The sequence below is a fragment of the Cynocephalus volans genome, chromosome 7 (assembly GCF_027409185.1).
Source record: "Cynocephalus volans isolate mCynVol1 chromosome 7, mCynVol1.pri, whole genome shotgun sequence".
NCBI classification, from domain to species: domain Eukaryota; kingdom Metazoa; phylum Chordata; class Mammalia; order Dermoptera; family Cynocephalidae; genus Cynocephalus; species Cynocephalus volans.
The window spans coordinates 70,943,037-70,969,098 of NC_084466.1; the positions used below are offsets into that span (position 1 = coordinate 70,943,037).

The 26,062-nt window shown below is 39.2% G+C and overlaps 1 protein-coding gene and 1 pseudogene across 1 annotated transcript in view; one reads left to right on the forward strand and one right to left on the reverse strand.

Moving 5' to 3' along the window:
• The window catches only part of LHFPL6 (LHFPL tetraspan subfamily member 6), a 227,708-nt gene that overhangs the window by 12,568 nt on the left and 189,078 nt on the right, over nt 1–26,062 (forward strand). The gene's annotated exons all lie outside the window — the stretch shown is intronic.
• Nucleotides 21,803–22,691, reverse strand: LOC134382479 (large ribosomal subunit protein uL18-like; annotated as a pseudogene).

Here is a 26,062-nt window from a genome sequence, read left to right on the forward strand (position 1 = left end):
TTAGTTTTCTATTGCTACCCACTGCATTTCCCGAACTGATTTTGGATTAGTAATATTTTTATCTGCAGGTGACTTCTTATTCGGGACCTAGTGAATACACTTTGTTGCTAAGTGTATTTGACCTTCACAAATTATAATTTGAGAAGCCATGTAGATATTCTCTATGTCTGAATAAGTATTTTTCTGTTTTTTAAGCACTTGCCGTCATATTGTGGGTTTTCTTGCTCATGGTGGTATTTTTTTAATATTCTCTGTCCCTTCTGTGAAACCCCTCTTTACCTCCCAATCTCTTTCAATACATTCCCGTGTATTTATAGCCTGATTACTACCAGTTCATAAAACTTGTATTTTTATTTCTTTTGCATAACCATTGACCACTTGTAAGTAAAATTAGTTCTTTAGAATTCTAAGTCAGATAAAGTTAGCTATTTTAATGTAGAATTTTATAGTATATAACATAATTTTGTACACATTTTCTTATTTTATCTTAAGATTCTGCAGCAGCTCTGTGTTTGATAAATACTGTGATAGTACCAAAGATGTAAATATAGTACGTGCTGTGACCCTGAGGAGTTTATAAATTTATTGCATTGGTCACTAGACTATTTCTCTCAGAACAATGTTACTGTTATTCTACCAACAGCAAGTTTCAGCATCATGTTATGTAGCTGGATTTTTATTCTATCTTCACAAAATGAACCTTGCCAGTGATATTTGCAGGTGTATGTTGAAGTGATAGTTTCTAGAGCTCAATACAGGGGTTTTGGAGCTTTCATTTCTGATCCTCAGGGGAATTGAGCAAAATAAAAAGAAAATAATATCTTTGATGGTGTATATAATTCTTTAAAAACTGTAACAAGTATATTATAAGAGCAAGTTAAAAAATATTTTGAAATTGGGGTTAGAGATGAAGCAGGAAAATAGACTGTGAAACTGAATTATTTTGAGATCAGAGGTGGAAATTTTATTGACTTGGATATGCTGTAAGATAGTTACTTAATGTATTATGTAACTACAGTCATGCTTTACATATAGCGGGGGATACCTTCTCAGAAATGTGATTTCGTCATTGTGCAAACATCATAGAGGGTACTTACATAAACCTAGATGGTATAGCCTACTGCACACCTAGGCTATATGGTGTAGCCTGCTGCTCCTAGGCAACAAACCTATATAACGTGTTACTGTACTGAATACTGTAGGCAACTATAATACAGTGGTAATATCTGTGTATCTAAACATATCTAAACATAAAAAAGGCACAGTAAAAAGTATGGTATAAAAGATAGAAAATGGTACACTTGTGTATAGAGCACTTACCTTGAATGGAGCTTGCAGGACTGGAAGTTGCTCTGGGTGAGTCAGGGAGTGAGTGGGGAGTGAAGGTGAAGGCCTGGGACATTACTGAGCACTACTGTAGATTTTATAAACACTATGCACTTACGCTATACTAAATTTATTAAAAAAAGTAATTGTACTCCGATGTTACTGGGCAATAGGAATTTTTCAGTTCTATTGTAATCTCACGGACCACCATCATGTATGAAGTCCCTTGACTGAAACATCATGGGGCGCATGACTGTATTGTATGCTGCAGCACCTCTGGGTGAGCATTTGAAAAGCCATCTGGCATTAACTGCTGTTCTCATTTGGTGTCGTGGTGCACTGTCACACTTGTTTCAGAATGTCTCAGAAGACCTGTGGTGAGCAGAGCATATCTGCTGTCTGCCCAGGCCCCCTTCCTACACGCCTCCTCCTGTTTGTCCTCACGTTGCTGCCAGAGTCGTCTTCTTGGCTGTGATCACAGCCCTTCAAGCTCAAAGTGCCTCGGTTGGTAAGACCAACCCTGTAAGATAAAGACCTCCTGCAGTGTCCCCAGCTCCTCTGCTCTCTCTGCTGTCCCCTGCCCTCCTTCTGTGCATTCCACTTTGTCCAAACGGAATCTTCTAATGTTTTTCGTGCACTCTCTACCCAGTCTCATTTTCATGCTTTTGCTGAACCTGCTCCCTTCACCTCTCTCTTCGCTCTTCGCAGGCCCCAATACTATTTGCCTTGCAAGGCCTCATTTGAATGTTGACTTCTCTGTAAAGTCTATTCTGTTGCACAGCTGGAGGAAACCCTCCCTTTCTTGAGCTCCAGTGGAATTTCATCAACATTTTTCCTGGTGAAGAGTTGGGAAGAGCAGTATGTACCATGCGTGATTGTCAGGCCCCCTGCTATCATCTCTCAGCGCACCCAGCACCTGTCACAATTTTTATATGCATTTGACTGATGATTTGCTTAAAATTATTCTGGGAAGTTCTGAATTCAGTTATTCACCTGAGATAGATGCTAATTTGGGGTCCGTGTTATGCTTGACCTGCGTTCTCTGTGTTACACTGTTAGCTTCCCTCCTTTCTCCTGGTGAGGTCCCTTCTTATGTCCAGTACTCTTGCTCCTCATAGCACGATGCAAATTCTATGGAATTTTCTGTTTTGGATGCCAATAGCCCTATGCTTAAAAATTCTATTTAAATGGAAATATTTCTGAACATGTTAATTTCAAAAGGTCATCTTCTTTTGTCTGTTCTCATTTTACTTGCATTCATACCAACACACAGCATGGAAAAAGTCAACAGTTGAAAGTGATACTGTGAGATAGTTCACAGCTATTGCTTCATGTTGATTTAATCATTTTGTCAGGGGTCTTTAGTAGGGTGCTCTTGTCCTATCTGTGATGATTGATTCATCCATTTACTTTAGATGAAAACTAACTTGGTTGCTCTTTTCCTGGAAAGGAAAAGAGAAATTGCCAGCAACATGGGTTGAGACATGCTGCCAGTGTGTATTTTAAAGGTGGTAAATGTACTAAGAAATCCTCTCTTCAATTCAGTCTTTGTTGATGGATAACATGTGTTTTCTAGCAAGCTTCCAGGATATTCTTGCTCTGTGTTACCAAACATTTCTATTTCAAAATACAAGCAAATATAGGGGTTGTAGTGGGTTGAATTGTGTCCCCCCCAAAACTCCTTGAAACTTGAATCATTAGATGGTAAGACCGTGCAGTAGTGAAGGGATTAAATAATGGTGGTCAGGGGAGTGGTTCTGAGGGCTTTAAAAGAAGAAGAGAGTCTGTCTTTCTCTCTCTCTGCTTCTGCCATCTGGCAATGTGAGACCCCTGGATCACTGTCACCACCACCAGATGGACTTTGCACTTCCCACCCTTAGAAACTGTAAGCAATAAATTTCGTTTTTCTTTATAAATCACCCAGTTCAGTGTACTTTGTTATAAGCAACAAAAACGGACTAATACAAGAGTCAATACTGGGTTGTTGAAAGGACACCCATAAGCCATCAGTTGATGCAGATATGGTGTTGTTCACTAGGACCCCTATGCCAGACTGCCTCTGGTAGATGATCAAAATACATCTAATGGACAGTGGCTTGTGTGGGTGCTGGGAACTTGGTACTCTTGAGATAAGTGGAACTCCTGAGTGTGTGTGTATTGAGTTTCATTCTTTGACTTGTACTTGGAAGCACTTATGCTCCTTTCCAAGATGATAACCTTTCCAAATTTGAAAAATAGTTTCCTGAAACTGAACTACAGTGGCCCTCAAGTCTATGCTACTTCAGTGTTGCTTGGAGGAACACTGCTTTATCCCTCAGTGTATAGAATGGTGGAGAGAAGGGACAGGAACTTTAGAGGACTAAAAGGAACAGCAAAATTGGATATATTTGCTCAGTTTAGGAATATATCCTTTTTAACTGCCATGTATAATTTTTGTTCAAGCTTTAAAGTGTAGTTTAGTAAGTGTAGTTTAGTAGGTGTAGTTTAGCACTTACATATTTTTCTTAAATGTTATCATTTTTCACAGTTTTTTTTTTTTCTTTAGACCATTAACTCCATGAGGATATTGAGAATATCTGTTGCATTGGAGTTTCTGGCATCTTTAGTACACAGTAGCTCTCAACAACTTAGGTCACTGAATACATGAATGAATGAACAAACGAATCCTATTCGATGAGTAAGGAGGTAAGAGAAGTAAAGTAATAATGTTCAAACCTGTAATACAGGTGACATAATTTGGGCGCCCCAGTTCAAAATGAAAATACAACGCCCCTTGTTCAAACATTACTAAGGATTTCAAGATGGCACCCACAGATCATTAAAACCAAGCGTGACCCTATACTACACACGTTGGACACCATGAAGACACCTTCTAATGTAGAAAAGACCACAGGTTTGAATTCCCCTCTTTTATTTCTGCTTGTGAAGTAAACGTACATTGTTCTTTCATTTCTAGTTAATACTGTGAAGGCTTTGCTTCTTTTATTCCTAATGAAATAGGGAGAACAACTACTTAAAGCTAGTACCTGAAACACCACAAATTGGAACTAATGCTTAATTTACCATCTTTGAAGTCAGCCTCTGCCAGTTTTCTTAGCACAAAATTTGAAGCAGTATTTTCCACCAACTTAAGCAATCTTTTCTCATCCACGGCCCTAGTGTTTTTACTGACTTTAACTGTGCTGCAGTAGTAAATCACTTTGACCTAAATCTCGTCTGTATGAACTCTGGTAAAATGATTATAAATTAGAGCAGTGAAAAGTGATCTTATTTCCTCCTTAGTTTTGTGGATATAGGAACAAGTCCAAAATGGAATTGCTAAAGAATCACTGGTCCCAGGAAGAGGTGAGAGAAACCTTCACATTTAAGAAATCCCCTGGGGTCAGTTTAGTTTACAAGAGAAATTGAATTGTAATAAAGCAGAAGGAAGAGATACCTCCTCCAGGGCTACTTGCACAGTACATAAACCTGAATGGAAAGTAAATGTTGGCCCCTCTGCAGTATCCACAGATTTAAAAGTAAACTGGTGATTTCTAATCTAACTTGTCAGCACAGATTATCTTTCAGCCGCTGAAAGTCAGTCTGAAGATCAGAAGTGGTCTATGTCTGCACCCAGGCTGTCCCATGCTGGAAATGAACCACAAGGAGAAACTGTGCACACCAGGCAGGAGGGAACTAACTGAAACCTGTGGACAAAGGGCTGCCAACTGCACAGCTGTCCCCATGTCCTTCCCACCTTGAGACTGTGAACTTTTGAATGGCAAATTGCTACCAAACTTCTTTGTTGCTTCTTAGCCTTTAGTTGAATGCTTTCACAGCATATCACTTGTTACTAAAAGATAGGCCTTTGGGAATTAAAATGAAGCTAAAAATAAATCTGGCTACTTGGACTTCTTAATTCCTGGACATAGAGATTTGGTAGTGAATTAAGAAGACGTTAAAAACTAAAATATGTTGAGGAGTTTCAAGATGGCGGCGGCTGCGGCGGCTGGCGCGGAGTAGCTGAGGTGGAAAAGGTGGCCACTGGGCCTCAGGCAGCCGGGAAACTTGTGGACCTTCCTCTGGCCATCTCTTAAGGGAGGACTGCTGCTGCTGGCCGGTTGTGGGGGCTCAACGCCACTTTGCCCCCGGCAGGAGAGGCTGCCTCATTTACAGGCAACAGCTTTGAAGTGTGGAGCAGGAAAAGAACTGATTCTTAGCTGCAAAAGTGAGTCTTGAAACAGGGAACACGGCGCCAGGGCTGCTGTGGATGCAGCCAGGATCCCGGAGGCTGGGGCTGACTGAAGGCGGCCAGCTGCCCTATCCAGGATTCGAGGTTTCAGGCCGGCATTAAAGAAGACTCCTGGGAGCACCCGAGCGGCGCCGCGACTGAACAGCCCGAGGCGGCAGCGCCGAGAACACGGAAGGCAACAAACCAGAGACAGAGCGAGCGCGCGACCTGGCACAGAACTGTGAGTGATCCCTGGCACAGCTCTGTTCGGGGGGTGGATGCCCACGCGGCTCCCCGCCTGCACCACCAGGCCACTCATTGCCCCGGTGCTGCCTCCATTTTCCCAGGTGCAGGCAGCTCCGCCCTGCTCGGCCATCACTGAGCCCATTTGCTTGGCCTGGCGCGGGGCTTTCCGGACCCTGCGGGCCGACCTCCTCTCCCACTCCCTCCACGGTTCTCTGGCAGGGCTGGGGGTGTGGGGCGTCCCGACCAGTTTTGGGAGGGCTAGGAAGTACGGGCGGGCCGACTGTCACTCCACCACACCCTGGACTCCGGCCCCGGTAAACTTCCTGTTACTGGGAGGCAGATACCATCTCTGCGACCACCAGTTTGGAAAAAAGCCTAACGAATTTCTGGTTGGGAATAGTGTGGTAGGAGAGCAGGCTGCAGGCGGGCACTAGACTCGGTTTATACCGGGGGGGATACAAAGGTGAACAAGACCCGAGAAAGATCTACACAGTGCTACAAAGGCACCCAGAGGGACCGGTCGTCTGTGCCTAGCAGAAACCTGGTAGACTTCCTGGGCGAGGCGGTGCTGAGCAGGGTCTTGAAGGCCCAGCTGATAGACGAGGGGTGCAGAAGACACGCCCCAACCCAGCACAGTGTGCACAGAGGGGGGAGACGTGCGGCCAGGGAAGCGGAGACTCGACAGAAACCACACACCCGGTGGGGTCGCCACTGCACGATCTAACAGCCTGGGCCAGAGCACACGGAACGGGGAGAAGTCCTGTACAGAAAGTGAAAGCTCAACAGAGATCACACACCCTGTGGTACGTGATCCACCAGCCCAGCAGAGTACAAGCTGACCAGAAAGGTGGATCCCCGGAGAAGCCCAAGACCCGAGGCAACCACACACACAAGACACTAGAGGCCAACTGAGCAGTCACGGCGGGAGCCATACCAAATCGGCAACCACAGCAACATCCTAGTTAGTCATTAGTCTTAAACCGGTGGACTGTGAAACCCCCTGCCACAATGAATAAACACCAAAAAAAAGACACCAGAAATACAAAAAATCAAGAAAGTACACCACCAAAAGTTAATAAATCTCATACTCTAGATCCTATAGAACAAGAAGCCCTTGAAATAACTGACAAGGAATTTCGAGTGATAATTCTAAGGAAACTGAATGAGATACAAGAAAACTCAGCTAGACATCATGATGAAATGAGGAAAAGTATACAGGATCTGAAAGAGGAAATATACAAGGAAATCAATGTCCTGAAAAAAAATGTAGCAGAACTTGCTGAACTGAAGAAGTTATTCAGCAAAATAAAAAACACAACGGAGAGTTTAACCAGCAGGCTTGTCGAAGTTGAAGAGAGAACCTCTGAACTTGAAGATGGGCTGTTTGAAATAACACAAGCAGACAAAAAGAAAGAAAAAAGAATCAAGGACATGGAAGAAAATCTGAGAGAGATATCAGACAACCTCAAGCGCTCAAATATCCGAGTCATGGGTATTCCAGAAGGGGAGGAAAATGGAGATTCCATTGAAAACATATTCAACAAAATAGTGGCAGAAAACTTCCCAGGTATAGGAAAAATCACAGATCTTCAGATCCAGGAAGCTCAACGATCTCCAAACGTATTCAACCCAAAAAGGCCTTCTCCAAGACATGTCATAGTCAAATTGGCAAAACTCAGAGACAAAGAGAGAATCTTAAAAGCTGCAAGAGAGAAGCGTCAAATCACCTATAAGGGAGCCCCAATCAGGTTAACATCAGACTTTTCATCACAAACCCTAAAAGCTAGAAAGGAATGGGATGATATTTTCAAAATACTAAAAGACAAAGATTGCCAGCCAAGAATACTCTACCCTGCAAGGCTATCCTTCCGAAATGAGGGGCAAATAGTATATTTCTCAGACAAACAAAAACTGCGGGAGTTCACTACCACAAGACCACCCTTACAAGAAATCCTCAAGGGAGTACTGGGTTTGGTTCCTGAAAAATAACTACCACTGCCATAAAAACCTAAGAAAAACCTAAACCCACTAGTACAATAAAAATGGCATTCATGAAGAGAAAACAAGCTAACAAAAACACTATCTACAACCTAAGGAACCAACAAACAAAGAAACCAAACAGTAAATCAGAAAGCAAGGAACAAAAGACACCTAAGACAACCAAACAACCAATAAAATGCTAGGAATAAATCAACACCTTTCAATAACAACTCTTAATGTTAAAGGCTTAAATTCCCCAATTAAAAGACACAGACTGGCTGACTGGATCAAAAAGCAGGACCCAACTATATGCTGCCTACAAGAGACCCACCTCACCCATAAAGACTCACACAGACTAAGAGTGAAAGGATGGAAAAAGATTTACCATGCAAACAGAAAAGAAAAACGAGCTGGAGTGGCTATTCTTATATCTGACAAAATAGACTTTAAACTAAAAACCATAAAAAGAGACAATGAGGGACACTACTTAATGATAAAAGGACTGATCCATCAAGAAGACATAACAATCATAAATATGTACGCACCCAATGTTGGAGCAGCCAGATTTATAAAACAAACTCTATTAGACCTAAAGAAGGAAATAGACACTAATACCATAATAGCAGGGGACCTGAACACCCCACTGTCAATATTAGACAGATCATCTAGGCAAAGAATCAGTAGAGAAACAGAAGATCTAAACAAGACTCTAGACCAATTGGAATTGGCAGATATCTACAGAACATTCCACCCAACAACCTCAGAATATTCATTCTTCTCATCAGCACATGGATCATTCTCCAAGATAGATCACATATTAGGTCACAAATCAAGTCTCAATAAATTCAAAAAAATTGGAATTATCCCATGTATCTTCTCAGACCACAATGGATTAAAACTAGAAATTAATAACAAACAAAACTCTGGAAACTATACAAACACATGGAAATTAAACAGCATTCTACTTAATGACATATGGGTCCAAGAAGAAATCAAGCAGGAAATCAAAAAGTTTATTGAAACTAATGAAAACAATGATACATCATACCAAAACCTGTGGGATACTGCAAAAGCAGTATTGAGGGGAAAATTTATTGCATTAAATGCTCACTTCAGAAGAATGGAAAGATGGCAAGTGAACAACCTAACACTTCACCTTAAAGAACTAGAAAAACAAGAACAATCCAATCCTAAAGTTAGCAGACGGAAAGAAATCATTAAGATCAGAGCAGAACTGAATGAAATTGAAAACCAAAAAACAATTCAAAAGATCAACGAATCAAAAAGTTGGTTTTTTGAAAAGATAAATAAAATTGACAAACCATTAGCATGGCTAACAAAAAAAAGAAGAGAGAAGACTCAAATAACAAAAATTAGAAATGAAAAAGGCGATATTACAACTGATTCATCTGAAATACAAGGAATCATTCGAGACTACTATAAACAACTATACGCCAACAAATTTGAAAATCTGGAGGAAATGGATAAATTTCTGGACACACACAAGCTCCCAAAACTGAACCGTGAAGACGTAGAAAATTTGAACAGACCAATAACAAGAAAGGAGATTGAAGCTGTTATCAGAAGGCTCCCAACAAAGAAAAGCCCAGGACCAGATGGATTCACAGCAGAATTTTACCAAACATTCAAAGAGGAATTGACACCGATTCTTTACAAACTATTCCAAAAGATTGAAACGGACACAAATCTCCCAAACTCATTCTATGAAGCAAACATCATCCTGATACCAAAACCAGGTAAAGATATAACCAAAAAAGAAAACTACAGGCCGATATCCTTGATGAATATAGATGCAAAAATCCTCACTAAAATACTAGCAAACAGAATACAGCAACACATACGAAAAATTATTCATCACGATCAAGTGGGATTCATCCCAGGGATGCAAGGTTGGTTCAACATACGCAAATCAATAAATGTGATACACCATATTAATAAACTCAAACACAAGGACCATATGATCATCTCTATAGATGCTGAAAAAGCATTTGATAAAGTTCAGCACTCATTCATGACAAAGACCCTCTATAAGTTAGGTATAGAGGGAAAGTATCTCAACATAATTAAAGCCATATATGCCAAACCCACTGCCAATATCATCCTGAATGGGGAAAAGCTGAAAGCTTTTCCTTTAAGAACAGGCACTAGACAAGGATGCCCACTCTCACCACTCCTATTCAACATAGTGTTGGAAGTACTAGCCAGAGCAATCAGAGAAGAGAGGGAAATAAAGGGCATCCAGATTGGAAAAGAGGAAGTCAAACTGTCCCTGTTTGCAGATGACATGATCCTATATATCGAACAGCCTAAAACCTCTACAAAAAAACTGTTGGAATTGATAAATGATTTCAGCACAGTAGCAGGATACAAAATCAACACACAAAAATCAGTAGCATTTCTTTTCTCCAACAGTGAACATGCAGAAGGAGAAATCAAGAAAGCCTGCCCATTTACAATAGCCACCAAAAAAATAAAATACTTAGGAATTGAGTTAACCAAGGAGGTGAAAAATCTCTATAATGAGAACTACAAACCACTGCTGAGAGAAATTAGAGAGGATACAAGAAGATGGAAAGATATTCCATGCTCTTGGATAGGAAGAATCAACATAGTGAAAATGTCCATACTACCCAAAGTGATATACAAATTCAATGCAATCCCCATCAAAATTCCAAAGACATTTTTCTCAGAAATGGAAAAAACTATTCAGACATTTATATGGAACAATGAAAGACCACGAATAGCCAAAGCAATGCTCAGCAAAAAAAATAAAGCTGGAGGCATAACACTACCTGACTTTAAGCTATACTACAAAGCTATAATAACCAAAACAGTATGGTACTGGCATAAAAACAGACACACTGACCAATGGAATAGAATAGAGAATCCAGAAATCAACCCTCACACTTACTGCCATCTGATCTTTGACAAAGGCAACAAGCCTATTCACTGGGGAAGGGACTGCCTCTTCAGCAAGTGGTGCTGGGATAACTGGATATCGATATGCAGGAGAATGAAACTAGATCCATACCTCTCACCGTATACTAAAATCAACTCAAAATGGATTAAGGATTTAAATATACACCCTGAGACAATAAAACTTCTTAAAGAAAACATAGGGGAAACACTTCAGGAAATAGGACTGGGCACAGACTTCATGAATACGACCCCAAAAGCACGGGCAACCAAAGGAAAAATAAACAAATGGGATTATATCAAACTAAAAAGCTTCTGCACAGCAAAAGAAACAATTAAAAGAGTTAAAAGACAACCAACAGAGTGGGAGAAAATATTTGCAAAATATACATCTGACAAAGGATTAATATCCAGAATATATAAGGAACTCAAACAACTTTACAAGAAGAAAACAAGCAACCCAATTAAAAAATGGGCAAAAGAGCTAAGTAGGCATTTCTCTAAGGAAGATATACAAATGGCCAACAGACATATGAAAAAATGCTCAACATCACTCAGCATCCGGGAAATGCAAATCAAAACCACATTGAGATACCATCTAACCCCAGTTAGGATGGCTAAAATCCAAAAGACTATGAACGATAAATGCTGGCGAGGCTGCGGAGAAAAAGGAACTCTCATACATTGTTGGTGGGACTGCATAATGGTGCAGCCTCTATGGAAAATGGTATGGAGGTTCCTTAAACAATTGCAAATAGATCTACCATACGACCCAGCCATCCCACTGTTGGGAATATACCCAGAGGAATGGAAATCATCAAGTCGAAGGTATACCTGTTCCCCAATGTTCATCGCAGCACTCTTTACAATAGCCAAGAGTTGGAACCAGCCCAAATGCCCATCATCAGATGAGTGGATACGGAAAATGTGGTACATCTACACAATGGAATACTACTCAGCTATAAAAACGAATGAAATACTGCCATTTGCAACAACATGGATGGACCTCGAGAGAATTATATTAAGTGAAACAAGTCAGGCACAGAAAGAGAAATACCACATGTTCTCACTTATTGGTGGGAGCTAAAAATTAATATATAAATTCACACACACACATACACACATACACACACAAACCGGGGGGGGGGGGGGAAGAAGATATAACAACCACAATTATTTGAAGTTGATACAACAAACAAACAGAAAGGACATGGTTGGGGGGGAGGGGGGGAGGGAGAAGGGAGGGAGGTTTTGGTGATGGGGAGCATTAATCAGCTACAATGTATATCGACAAAATAAAATTAAAAAAAATAAAAAATAAAAAATAAAAATGTGTGAAAAAAAAAAAAAAAAAACTAAAATATGTTGACTATTTGCAGATTTTCATTACTCTAGTTTTTAATTTATATAGATAATGTAATGCTAGTAGTCTGTGAAAAGTATATTTAAAAAATCATTACTTAACTGTGTGTGAAAGTCTAAAATGCCAGTAAGTGTGCTCTGCTACTCCCAGGAAAAGTAACAGTAATATAGCTCCGGCCACCCATCCGTGTGGTCAGCGTTATGTTGTCATCTGATGAGGTATCCTAAAATAAAGGTGGGGGGTAGGAAGGAACAAAATGGACATTTGTCAGACCCCCTCTTTCCTGTTAAAGGAAGGAGCAGTGACACTGAATCCTGCTTATACACTTGCTCCACACACCCAGCCTCTTGTGAATTAGCCTCACCTCACAGGGATCTCAGTATGTCATCATCCAACTAACTGTTAATGCTAGACCGTGCTCTGCAGTGTAGCTGGGAGAACAGGATTTAAGCACACAAAAATTAGTGAATAATCTAAATAATATGAAATGTGATCTATTGCATACACCACTATAGGCTGACACATTTATTTGCAATCTTTATCTCTGTAAGGTAGTGTGTCCCTGTTTCACAGACAAAGTTAAGCTTTAGGTTAATGTCAAGAGTGGCTGAGCTAGAATTCAATCGTGGATCAAGTGAGTCCAAAACCATTCCTTCCCCTATAATATGTTCCTTCCTTCTCTGAGACACACATGAATTGTAGTAAAGTGGCACATTTTCTGTTGAGAGACACTTCACCTTTCTCTGGAATGAGCACGTGCTGTGCACCCATATGTACAAGGCCTGGAGATGACATCTATGGTTTGAAAAGTGGGAAATAGAGAAAAAATATTTCAAGCTTCCTTTTTATATTTTATAATTATTTCCTATAAAATTTCAAAATGATTAACTATTAGTTTACTCATAAATATTAATATTAGAAAGGATTTACTCAATGTAAGATTATTTTCAATACGTTTTTGTAGGGCAAAGTAGAATAAAGATACACTATCACTTAAAAACATAAATTTAAGCAAAAAGTATTTTGTAAAAAGTTATATTATGTAAAACAAGGGCTTATAAAGTTCTAACTGTCAAAGTCAGAAATTTTCTATTCACAATGGTGGTTGATTTTCCTTGGATGCAGATATTTATTTATAAACTTTAATCTATTTTGATGATTATTGATCCTTTAAAATGGTCTTCTTTATTCTGTATCTTCATTAAGATCTCAAAGTATTTTCTAGAAACCTACACTGAAAAAAGATGCTTTCATTTTAAGGCTGAGACCTATTGATATATACTCCTATTTAAATTATAAAACTCTATTGCAGGAATAAATTTGTTTTATCTAGTTTTTTTAAAAAAATAGAAATAGGAGTACTTAGGCAAGAATAAATCCCTATTCCCCATTTTCACTTATTTTGATAGGAGAAAATCTCTATCAAATTTGTTTTGTACCCCCAAAATTGTTGTATTTAGAATTGTATACTATACATTTTTAGAAATCTTGAAAAAACAGTGTAAGTTATGGCTTTGGTTGGGTTAAAAAAGCAGTATGCAGTATATTCAGTTTCAATCCTGGTTGTTTTTTCTTTATGGGACGTAAGCTAGGAAATTTGCCATCATCAGACATTAGATTGTGTATCTCACCTTTAACCTCAATCACAATATTCATTATTTTCCTGTGAATTCTGATCCCCTTGCCTGTAGCCTTGTGACCTAATCACTCAAAGACCATGCAACTGTGGCTGAGTTGAGGAGGAGAAGCTAACAGTGACTGACTGAAGTCTCCCACAAATCCTCCTACTTAGGGAAAAGATAGCTTTTTGCACCAGTTTTTGATGGCTTGGGTATGCAAGCTCAGAAAGTTAAGATTTGGCTATTTGTGCAACAGCTGAGGCATGAAGTGGAAGATGCTGATTAAAGCCAAGAGAAGATAGGAGAGGCAGGCAGGGTGGAGGAGACACAGGACAGTCAAAACATTTTAGACGTGAGCAGAAGAAAGATAAGTGGCCGAGCCTACTTTGTGTAGGGAATAGGATTGTGCTGTTTCCCTTTTCAAAGGCCACAACAATTAGGGACAAATCTTTCACTTCTTAAAGAGAGGCTTTTGAGGAATAGGAGATGCACATGCTGTCTAATATTTCTTACTGAGCATAGGACTTGAACCTCTAAATGAGGGTTTCTTGTTTTATACATTCATAGATCTATGTCTAGGCCCTGCATTTGTGTGTGTACGTATTTCTGCAAAGAAGTCTCAGACTTTCTCTGATTCCCAATGGGGACTGTGACACACACACATACAGAGTTCAAAAATACACTACAATGACTCTGAGCCTACCAAGAGTAACTCTGTAGAATGTTCTTTGTCTTAAAGGTTTTATTTTATGTTTGATTGTGTTCAGTTTTAGGTATCTTCCAAGTATGTGAAAGCTTAATATTTTCCTATCTGATTACTGCTTATGCAGGACACAAGTATAATGCTCGGAGTTACCTATCCTGTAATATAATATCCTATCCAGTTCATATCTTTTCCCCTGATTTAATTATTGCATCTATAGCATTTTACATGTATGCTCACAAACACTTATTGATTAATTCTTCAGCCTGATGTGTGGTATGAGGCATATGTTGAGATTTCCTAAAAACAACAAGCTTGCCTAAAATTTGGACTACATGAAATGGTTAGATTTTTTTGTGTGTTTGACACTTTTAGTCAAATAGTTATATGTGCTTATACTGATGGGAATGAAGGATTCTTGTTTACTGAATCTGATTGGATGAGGAGATGAAGAATGTAAACTATGGGTAAATAAATTACAGGGTTCTCTACTTTGAACATTCCTCTTCAGAAGGAGAAAGCCTCATTTCCTTTAGGCTATACCTTGAATAGTTAGGAAGAAAACAACACACACACACACACATACTGTTGCTACCATACTGACAGCTGATAGTACTTAAAATGAAACTATCTTCTGTCTGCCATAGCTTTAATCAAGATTAAATCATTGTTGCCCACAATTGCTAATTGTCTGGCTATTTTCTTGCTTAGCTCTTTATCTTTCTATTATATAAGGTTCCACTCCCACTTCCTTTTTTCTTGCCATGTTTTTTTATGAATCCTGCTGGATCTTTCTTCCTTTCCTTTCCTTTCCTTTCCTTTTTTATTAGCACATTTATTGTTACAAATCATACTTATTCTTTATGCCTGTTATCCAATCTCCCTCTTCCCCCACCCCTCCCTCTTCCCTCCTCTATCTATTAACTGTAGATTTGTTCTCTGCATCTGACAGATTAACTGTTCCTCTGTTGGTTTGTTGCCTAGATGATCTGTCCAGTACCAAGAAGGTGTGGTCAAGTCCTCCCCTATTATTGTAAATTAGATCTACTTCTATTACTCTGGAGTGTGTTTAGTGGAGAGAGGATCCCTTTTTTTTTTTTTTTTTTTTTTTGTTCTCTGCTGGCGCCTTTTCTTCTCTCTTTGTGTCAATGCAGTTGAGAGTCTGGCGTGCCATCTTCGTGGTAGCTGTGACCGCTGCTATAGAGACTAGCCACTTTTGCAGCAGCCATGGCAATTGTGGTGGCTATGGTGGGCTACCCATGTGAAAATAGTGTTTTTTTGGTGTGCTCTTTACCTGGTTGTGGCTGAGTTCAGTGTCCCCTGGCTCCAGGTCTCAGGAACCTGGTGGGGCCTGGGGCGGTGGCAGCAGCTTGCCTAGTTGCGGCTGGGTTTGACTTCTCCCAGCTCCATGCCTCATTCTAAGATGTTGAAGAGCAGGTGGGGGGCAGAGGGAGAGGAGCAGGGGGAGAGAAATAGGGTGGGAAGAGGAGGAAGGAGGGGATCACGATGGAGGCCCATGGCAGCCCACTCATTTTGGCAGGGGAGACCAGGGGGCTTCCAGTGGTGGCTCAGTCTTTGCTAGGCTTGATGCAGATGTCAGGTGGATGTGGTTTAATACCTTGGTCCCCTGCTATCCCAGCTTGGGAGCCGAGGGCTGTTCCCGTGGCAGCTTGGTGGTCATCGCTGGGCTACTTGCTGATGTTGGGGTGGTGTGGCTGAGGTCCTCGGCCCTCCCTTGTCCCCGGCTTGGGAGTACAGAGGGCTCCCAATTTTACAGGTGTTCTTTGATGGTGTTAGACCTTTACTAGTTAATATCAAACTTTGTCTCTGATCTGTGTTTTGTCTTTTCTTTCAGTTCTGTATTGGATTATTCACTGTTCCCACCACTTAAATTCTGAACTGGAACTAATTTGTTGTTCTTTGCTTACTTCTAAAATGGAGGAACTTCCTGTGGGGATCAACACTTGAGCCCTGTAGTTGATCTAAATTGCTTCATTGCTGCTGATTCCCCAGCAGCAAGAGAAGGCTTTTTGTGCAGCTCAGGTTTTAATAGTTGACCATGTATTTACTTCCGAGTCTCATGAGATCTGGTACACCTGGGTTGTGTGGAAACTCTGGACTGGGCCTGAATCTTTTCAGCAAACTGCTCCCCCTGCAGTTCTATATTCATGACCAGTCTCCACTGAGTGATCCTGTGCAGACTGGAGGGCAGATCAGCTGTCCGTGCTGTGCCCCAGTGTTCCCCTAGTGGCCCATCTCCCCCACTGCCCACACTTCAAACACTTCCCAGGGGATGGGCCATGTGCCCATCCCTTGTGATGACTCACCTGCCTCTGTGTGGCTCCTTTTTTCAATTGTCTGTGGCTCTTCACTCCTATGTGGTTCCATGGGAACCCAGTTAGTGGTCTTGCTGGCCTGAGGATCACCAAGGCCCTCTTCTCCCCTGCAGTCTCCAAGTAACTTCATCTGAAGGGCACAGCTGCAGCTTTGGACAGCTCTTTCTCTGTGTGCTCACCAGCTCCAGCCGGGATTTGAAATAGTGGGAGTGATCCTTCCTTGCTCTCATGATGGCTTCTCCCACCTTCATGTACTCTGTAGGTCTCTCCTCCTCTTCCCCTGAGCTCTAGTGGCCCCAGCTTGGCTGTTGTTGCTTTTTAATAGTTGTAAATGGTTGATTTGTGGGAGAGAGTGACACTGGGGACCGTCTATTCCACCATCTTGACTGGAAACTGGATATTTAAAAATTATATAGATCTTCTCAGGGATGAAGTAAGATTTCAATTACCTAGACTTTGTGAGTTCATGGTTTGGCGTGTGAAAATCTGTTGCCTCACATCACAAAGCCTTCCTGGAGTATGTGTGGAAACGGGAGAGGCAAAACCAAGAAGGCTCTGCTATTTAACCTTGTGAGCTTAACCTGGTAGACCAGGTTCTCCTTAGGGTTGTTTTGAGGATCTTGGGCTTTAACTTGATGTGTTGGGGAAGCATTGAGGGCTTAAGTAGGGTAGAATTATTGCTCTATTTGTTTTTTAAGTAGACCACATTTTGTAGAATAGACTTGTAAGGAGGCGTGATTTTGGACATAGGACCATTAACAGATGAATGTCCCATCTGAGTGAGAGAAGATGAAGGTCTCAAACAAAAGGAGCAATTAAAGTGAAGAAGGGGACTTGGAATTGACTCTGTTAAGGAGACAAAATCATCAGGACCTGATATTGAGAAATGGGTCTGTGACTGGGTCACCACCTAAAATAAAGAGTTCCAAGGGTGGAGGTGTACTGAAGGATCTTGATGATGTTTTCAATTTTGAGCACTATTGAGTCTGAAATTGGACTATCTTGCAAGTATTTGCATATGAGATGGTTGAATTTGAAGGAGACATCATGGAAAGACATAAATATTGTATTTGTCAGTATATGGTGATGTTACAGTTATGAGAGTGAATGAGATAATTAAGAAAGCACATAGAAGCCACGCAGATCATTAAGCATAATATATACTGAATAAGATAGATGCCTTGTATGTGCAAACATGATGTTAAAATGGCTCAGAAAAGGTTAAGATAAAAAATATTTTTTGGAGGGTGAATGGGATGAAGAAAAGTTTAAAGGCAGCACATACAGTGGGCCTTTGAGAGTGAGGAAAATTTTAGTCAAGGAAGAAAATTAAAATATTAATATAATTAATATAAATATTAAAGATAGATTCCACAAAAAGAGGAAAAAATCTGCAAAAGTGGGAAATTGTGGGGTGTGTATGGGAAGCTACACACAGTATAATTTTGCCTGAGTGATGAACACAAGAGCAAAGAAAGATTAAGCGTGAAAAGCTGAGTTGGATCCAGAACCTGCACATACGGTTTTTTCATTACGTCATTGTTTCCCTTCTATTTAGATATTTGAGAGAGTCTGAGAATTTTTGAAAATACATTAGAGTTTATTTTTCTCCCACCATTCTAAGTCATTCCTTCCAGACAGTCAGAGCCACCCGTGCTTGAACAGGTGCTTAGAAACTTCTAGAAGTTGTTTCATCTATTTTACAAGCTTTCTAATTGTTAGCTTTCTCATGATTTCATTATTTAAGCTTGTGGCTCCCTCTTACTTCTATTCTTTCTAGTTGGATTCTCTGTATCTACAAGAAGGTTAAGATATTAATTTCTTAATAGCACTCTTTAGCAGTAATTTTTCAATCGGTTTTGAATTCACCTTCCTGTGCTGTCATCCAATCTACATTTTTCCATTTTGACTATAAAGAATATTAACGTTGTCAAATATATTGCAAAAATCAAGACACATTAAGCTTACAGCATTTTTTAACTTATCCAAACTAAAATTGAAGTGAATTTAATGCAGTTTATTCTTAGTGATATAGTGCTGCTTTCTGTTAATCTCCTTTTTTCTTGAGTACGTCTTTTTAGGCCATATAATTATTAACTAAATTTGCAATTTTTTCAGGTTCTCAATATAAAATTACTGATTCGTACTAACGTTTTCTCCTTTTGAAAATAAGAGCAATAGTTTGATGGGTTTTAAGACCTGGCTATCTAGCTTATTTATGCTTGCTGAAATTCTTGTCACCAATTTATTGCTAATAGATCCCTTACATTTATAAACTCGCAAATCACCATTTTAACAATTATTCAAATAGATTCGCACAGACATTTGTGGATACTGAATAATTTAGAAACCAAGCATGATTCTATTGTTTGTAGTTTTTATCCGTCTATCAGTCCATCCATCCGTCCATCCACCCGTCCATCTATCTGGATTTATTAAGCCTCTACTGTGTGTCAGGCACACAGTATATAGGTACAGAGGCATAAGGTATATTGGTGAGTAGGGCAGACATATCTATATCCTCATGGGTCTTAGTCTATTAGAATTTTCAGTTTTCAAGCAGTAATGAAAACCAGTACGGAAAATGGTTTTAAACACCAGTGGAAAATGGTTACCTGCTCAGGTTGGAGGAAGGATAACAGAGGAGGGAGGGTGAGGGTTCAGTAGAAAATTGTATGTGTTCGATGACTCCTCTAGCATTCCCTGACCTCCAAGACTAAGGTCATTGGACACGATCAACTCAAATTCTGATCTTCTGCTGGGCAGCAAAGCAAGAGTTCTTCTCTGGAGGCTGCACTGGACTCCACCTAAACTGGAGAGTCTGAAAATTAGGGGATAGGGGTGGAGTGGGAGAAGCCAGAGCCTGAAGCTTCTGAGATGGGCAGGAAGGAAATTTGACATTGAGGCATTTTGACTTATGCCTCATGCAGACGGAAAGTGAAAAGCAAATAGATATAAAAACAATTTCATACTACTTCCCAAATTTAATTTCTAGGATAAAATATTCTGTTTATAGAATTGAGAGAAAGCTGGCTAGTTAAGCAATTCAACTTTTGGAAATAATTTGATTTGGGTTAGATTTGTGTATTCATATATGCAGATATGTGTGGTATTTTGCTATATTTACATAGTTTTATGCTCTTTTATAGCTGAATTGAAATTGATAGGTAGGAGCAAGATTTTTAGAACTGAGCAGGTTATTGTCCTGTGTAAATTCTCTAGACTACCATGCAGACTCACCCAGCGTTCATATACCACAAAAGGGTGTCTTTCCTGCCTAAGTTTTTGTTGTATATCTTATTCTGGGATTTTAGACAGGCCATTTCATCTTTGTATTGTTTCCTTTAAACATTTCATAAGAGGCAGTATTTCCTATTCTCTATTGTTATAAAAACTGTGAAAATACCTGCCACCCATTTATTTATTTAATTTTTTATTGAAGCATAATTGTTTATACATATTTTGGGGGTACACTTTTGACTATCATTATTTGTGTACAATATGTGATGATCAAATCATCATTATTAGCATATTCGTTATTATGAATCGTAATTATTCTTTGTGTCACTTACCCAATTTCTCCCTAACCCCTCTCTCTCTCCCCTTTCTCGCCCCTAGTAACCATAGATTTATTCTTTCCTTCTGAAAGTTCAGCATATTATTGTGGTCTTTCTTTTTCATTTTTTCTTTCTTTTTTTCTTTTCTCTTTTTTTAGCATCCACTTATGAGTGAGGACGTGCGGTATTACTCTTTCTGTGTCTGGCTTATTTCACTTAACATAATTTTCTCCAAGCTCATCCATGTTGCTGCAAATGGCAAATTTCATTCTTTTCTATGGCAGGGTAGTATTCCATTGTATATGTATGCCACATTTTCCTCATTCAGTTGTCTGTCAGTGGACATTTAGGTTGGTTCCATGTTTTAGCTATTGTATATGGAGCTGCGATGAACATGGGAATGCAGGCATATCTTCAACATGATGATTTCTGTCCCTTTGGGTATATACCCAAAAGTGAGATTACTGGATCATATTGTAGTTCTATCTGGAGTTGAGAAATCTCATACTGTTTTCTATAAGCCGTGCTAATTTACAGTCCCACCAACAGTGTAGAAGAGTTCTCTTTTCTCACATCCTCACCCGCATGTGTTATTCTCAATCTTTTTAATAATGGCCAGTTTAACTGGGGTGAGATGATATCTCAACGTGGTTTTGATTTGCATTTCCTTGATGATTCATGATATTGAGGATTTTTTCATGTACCTGTTGGCCATTTGTAAGTCTTCCTTTGAAAAATGTCTATTCAACTCCTTTGCCCATTTTTTAATTGGATTATTGGTTGGTTTTTTTTTTTTTTTTTTTTTTTTTTTTTGCTATAAAGTTGTTTGGGTTGCTAATATATTCTGGATATTAATCCCTTGTCAGATGTGTAGTTTGCAAATATTTTCTCCCACTGTGTAGGTTGTTTTTCTGCTGTTGATTGTTTCCTTTGCTGTGCAGAAGATTTTTAGTTTGATATAAACCCGTTTGTTTATTTTTTCTTTTGTTGCTTGTACTTTTGGGTCTTATTCATAAAATCTTTGCCCAGTGCTACTTCCTGGAGTGTTTTCTCTCAGCAGTTTTATGATTTTGGGTCTTATACTTAAATCTTTAATCCATTTTGAGTTGATTTTGGTATATGGTAAGAGATGCAGGTCTAGTTTCATTCTTCTGCATATGGATGTCTAATTTTCCTAGCACCATCTATTGATGAGGTAGTCTTTTCCCCAGTGTATGTTCTTGTTGCCTTTATCAAAGATCAGTTTCATGCCACCCACTTAAAGAAACAAATGGATGTCTGGAAATTTTCTCTTCCTAACACTAGTTTCATATATAAAATTTATTATGTTCTGGCTTTTATGGTGTTTAACACTGGCAGGAAAAATAACTCTCAAAAAAGTAACTAAGACTGTTTGCTCTAGTTCTTCCCATAGAGGAAAGGGATAGAGAAAAGTGATTTATTTATTTTTATTTATTTATTTTTGCTGCCTGGTCAATAAGTTTATCATCTTTATCTGAGAAACCCTCAGAGAAAATTGTTTGGGTTAGCTCTCAGCAGCCTGCTCCTGAGCTCTGAGGAAGCTTGCCTTCTTTTGACCTACTCGATCTTTCCTCTGGGCAAGGGACATTTTGGGACGGTTCCATCTCTTCTTTTTAACTCCTCCTTGGGCTTCTTCTCATAACTGGATCTCTCGTATAGCAGTATATGAGCTTTCTTATACGTCTCCTCCATCATGTCTGGAGCCACGGTGTTCTTTATGTATCGAGAGAATTGTTTCTTATAAGCGTCTTCATTTTCTTCCATTAGCTAACGCATATAATCTGCAATGTTCTGACTCATGATGTGCTTCTGATGCACTTCTGCACTAAATTCCTTGCTCTCAGAACCATAACCAGGGAATTGTTTGGTGCTGTGAGAGATACACAAGCCTCCATCCACTGCTCCCTTCAGAGCCCCCCAAATTTTATTGCCATTGATAGTTCTGGCAAGGCCTTCATCCAAATAGCAGGTGAAGGCACCGGGTTGACCATCAATGCTTTCCACATTGTAATCATCTCCAGTCACCTCCACCTAACCTTTATAGACGTTGTCCGTGCCGAACCTATTGAGAAGGCTGTGGGCCAGCAGAAGGCCAGTACAATATACTGCAGCATATTTTGTCAGGCCAACTTTCACACCGTATTTTGGTAGTTCATGTGCATAAGTTGAGCAGACTATCATGTCCTCTTCTATTTGGGCATAAGCAATCTGACAAATGATATCTCTGTTAGTTGCACAAACTATCATCCTGTATTTTGGCGTGTTGTAGTTATTTTTATCCTGGATCACCAAGCATTTCGGAGTATAGTGTTATCCTCTCATCTTCTAAATTTCGCTTGGTATCTCTTAAAGTAGGCTTTATTTTTGACGAATTTAACAAACCCCATCCTGCTGAACACAAACCCAAGTCCGCGGCTCAACGCAGAGCTGCAGGCCCAGCAGGGCTGGGGGGAAGAAAGAGAAAAGTGATATTAATGAAGCATTCTCATTACTCTAGACAAAAATTGGCAAACATTTTCCTGGAAAGGGCCAGATAGTAAATATTTTTGGCTTTGTGGGCCATAGAGTCTCTGCTAAAACTACTCAACTCTGTCTTTGGGGTGGGAAATCAGCCACAGTTTGCAAATGAATGGGACTGACTGTGTTCCAATAAAACTTTATTTACAGAAAAGGCTGCTGGCAGGATTTGGTCTCTCTTCTGTAGTTTTCTCACCCCTGCTCTAGAACAGAGGTTGGACAACTATGGCCCTTGGCCAAATCCAGCCTGAGGCCTGTTTTTGTCTGGTCATAGAGCTAAGAATGGTTTTCACATTTTCTAAGCTTTGCTAAAAATGGAGGAGGCGGTGAAATAGGGGACAAAGAACAGAGGGAGGAGGAGAAGGTTGTGGAGGAGGAGGAGGAAGAGGAAAAAGAAACCTTATGTGGCCCAGAGAACCTAGAATTTGACAGTTTGGACTTCTACGGAAAAAGTCTACTGACTTTTGCTCTAAAAGATTGTTTACTTCTTCCTTAATATTTCAAGTTATGGATTTGATTTTGTGATCATTTTCTATTTCCTCTGCTTACAGTCTCAGTAGTATGGAGCAAGCAAGTTTATTGTCAGATAAAATGCAGAATTAATAATTTTAATAATATACTGCATATAAGAAAAATAATTCTGATAGTTTTCTTTAATCATTTCATTCTTTTAAAATTTTACAGGAAGTTAAAAAATGTGTTTTATTCTCTTATCTTAAACATGTTTTTAAGTGGGAATATAAAAAACAATTATATATTTCTCCTTAATTCTGTGCCTAAAATTTGGAGTACCCTCACCTTTATTTGGGACAGAGAATGCTCCATCTATGCCAGGAACTTTTCAGTAATTGTAATGTTCTTTAACGTCAGCCCCAAAATAACACTAGTTAACATTTATTCCTCACTTACTATGTGAAAGACACCATGTTAAATGTTTCATGTACATTTTTCTCAGTATTCCAGGAGACAGGTGTGATTCTAAGCCCAGGTTTTAAGGCTGAAGAGATCAAGGTGCAAAGAAATTAAGTAACTTGTTTAAGGTAACAGCCAGGTAACGGCAGAAATGGGATGTGACCCGGGTTTTGGACAAGTTCCCCAAGTACAGGTCACTTTCGGTTTTCCTTCAGTGCCCTTCAAAGTGAACTCTTATCCTTCACCAATCTCAGTAACCTTTGCTGAATAGATAATGTATACTGAGAGTTATTGAGCTATGATTTCTGCTTTCTAAGGATTTGTTAATATTTCAAAATGATGTTTGAAGCTTAGCAAGTAGAAAAATCCAGTTGCCTTAATAGAATTTAACAAAAAAGGAGGAGTTAGAAAATTAACTGTCTCATGCTCTTTTGCTCTTCTGTACAGCTAAATCCAATTTCCACCTCCTTAAAGACAGGGTGAAAGTTCCATTTGAAGATTTCCTCTGCCTTTTTCTTTCTGGTGTTTGCAACAGGATAAAATCACATGTTTGGCACTTTGAACTTGAGAGGCACATACTTGTTATGAAAAGTATTCCCAGTTTCCAGAGTTTCCAAAAATCCTTTCTGCATTTGTTTGAGTTTGGGTTTCAGATATATCTTAGGATGTCATAGTTTAAAAATCGAATTAAAATATAGACAAAGTGGCTGTATTGCTTTTCTATTAATTTGGTGTCTTTTTATTTGGCAGCAAACTTTCTTATCACATTTTCCCCACATGACTCTGATTATCTGGTTGGGCCTGGAATCCCCATGTACATGGGTTGGAACCCATTTTGCCTGGGAACCCCAGTGTAGGTGGCTGAGGCAGTGAGTTCATAGGACTGGAATTTGCTCACTTCAGAGTGATAATTCTCATGCAAATAGTTCTCAGATTTTCAAAAGAAGGGCTTGTGAGCCTTAGACTTTCTAATTGACTCTGTTGGGAATTTATAGTTTTACTGGATTATACAGAGAATATCATTTTATATTAAGCAAATGTTCATTCAGAAATAACCCAATTAATGTAGACTTAAAGAAAAATACCATTCTTGGCAAAATCCCTTTCAAACTACCAGTCCCTTCTCTGCTTTGTTTCTTTGGTCATTTCTTCCTCATTCAGCAGCTTGTTTCCTGCTGTGTGATAGCTGTGCTGGTGTTCCATCTTATTTTAACTACTACACAAATATAAAAACCACAGCACAAAAATTGCAGCTGGAGCTTCATTTTGTACTATTTAAGAACTGTATTATCATATGTAATTTGCAGTAAATTTGAACAAAAATTTTTTTAAAAACCTTTTTTTTGCCTATATTGTTTAGAAATGGTACTTGACATAAACTGTATTTTTTTTAAAGAATATTTTACCACTCTATGATATGATATATTGTCATTGAATTGCTCCCTCTCTGTTTTCTTGGGTTTTTTTTTTTTTTTCTTATTTTATCTTCTTTCTGGACATGGGATGAGCTGGATGGTAAACTTATTTCAGGATAGTTTGTTTTTTATCCTAAGCAAATGATATCTTTTAAACAACACTGGTCATTTTGATCTTTGGAGTATTCTTAGGACATTGGAATGTGGAGATGTTTATGCCTTGGATTGTCGCTCATCCTGAGCAGTTCCTCTGGGAGAATACAATCTTTTAATTTACTGCCCTTTATATTTACTTATTATTGAGGGATGCTTGCTATACAATATTAAGATGTAATAAGGTATATAGACAGGTTTTATATAATCTTGCCCAATTAGCATTTTAAAATTTTGTCACATTAGAGTTAGTATCCTGCCCCAATTTCCAGATGAGAATTTTTCACTGGCAGAGGATGGAACTAGTGTTCTTCACCCTTTTACACAAAAGGCTCTCTGTTTAAATAGCAGACTTAATCTTCCATCAGTGTTTCTATTTCCTAGAGTCCAAACTCAGTTTACTTACTCATGGTTAGATGCTATCGACTTGTGTATTTCCCAAAGGCAACCACAACGATGTAATATCACAGTGCAATTTTATGGGAGTCTCATTTGGTGCCACAGTAATTCTTTTTGATATACAGTTCACCACTAGGTAGGGTGGTTACAGGTGATGAATTTCCAGCAGAGTCAAAGACCATTATTTTAGTACTCTCGAGTTTTGTGCTGCATGGGCCACTTGTTGAAGTTTAGAAATATGAAGATGCACAGATATTTGTTGCTCTAGCCCAGTATGGATATCATAGTCTGGATGGATTTGATATAGATAGACAAATACATGGATAGATAGATATTTAATATTCACTTTTTTTCCTCTACTGTCTCCA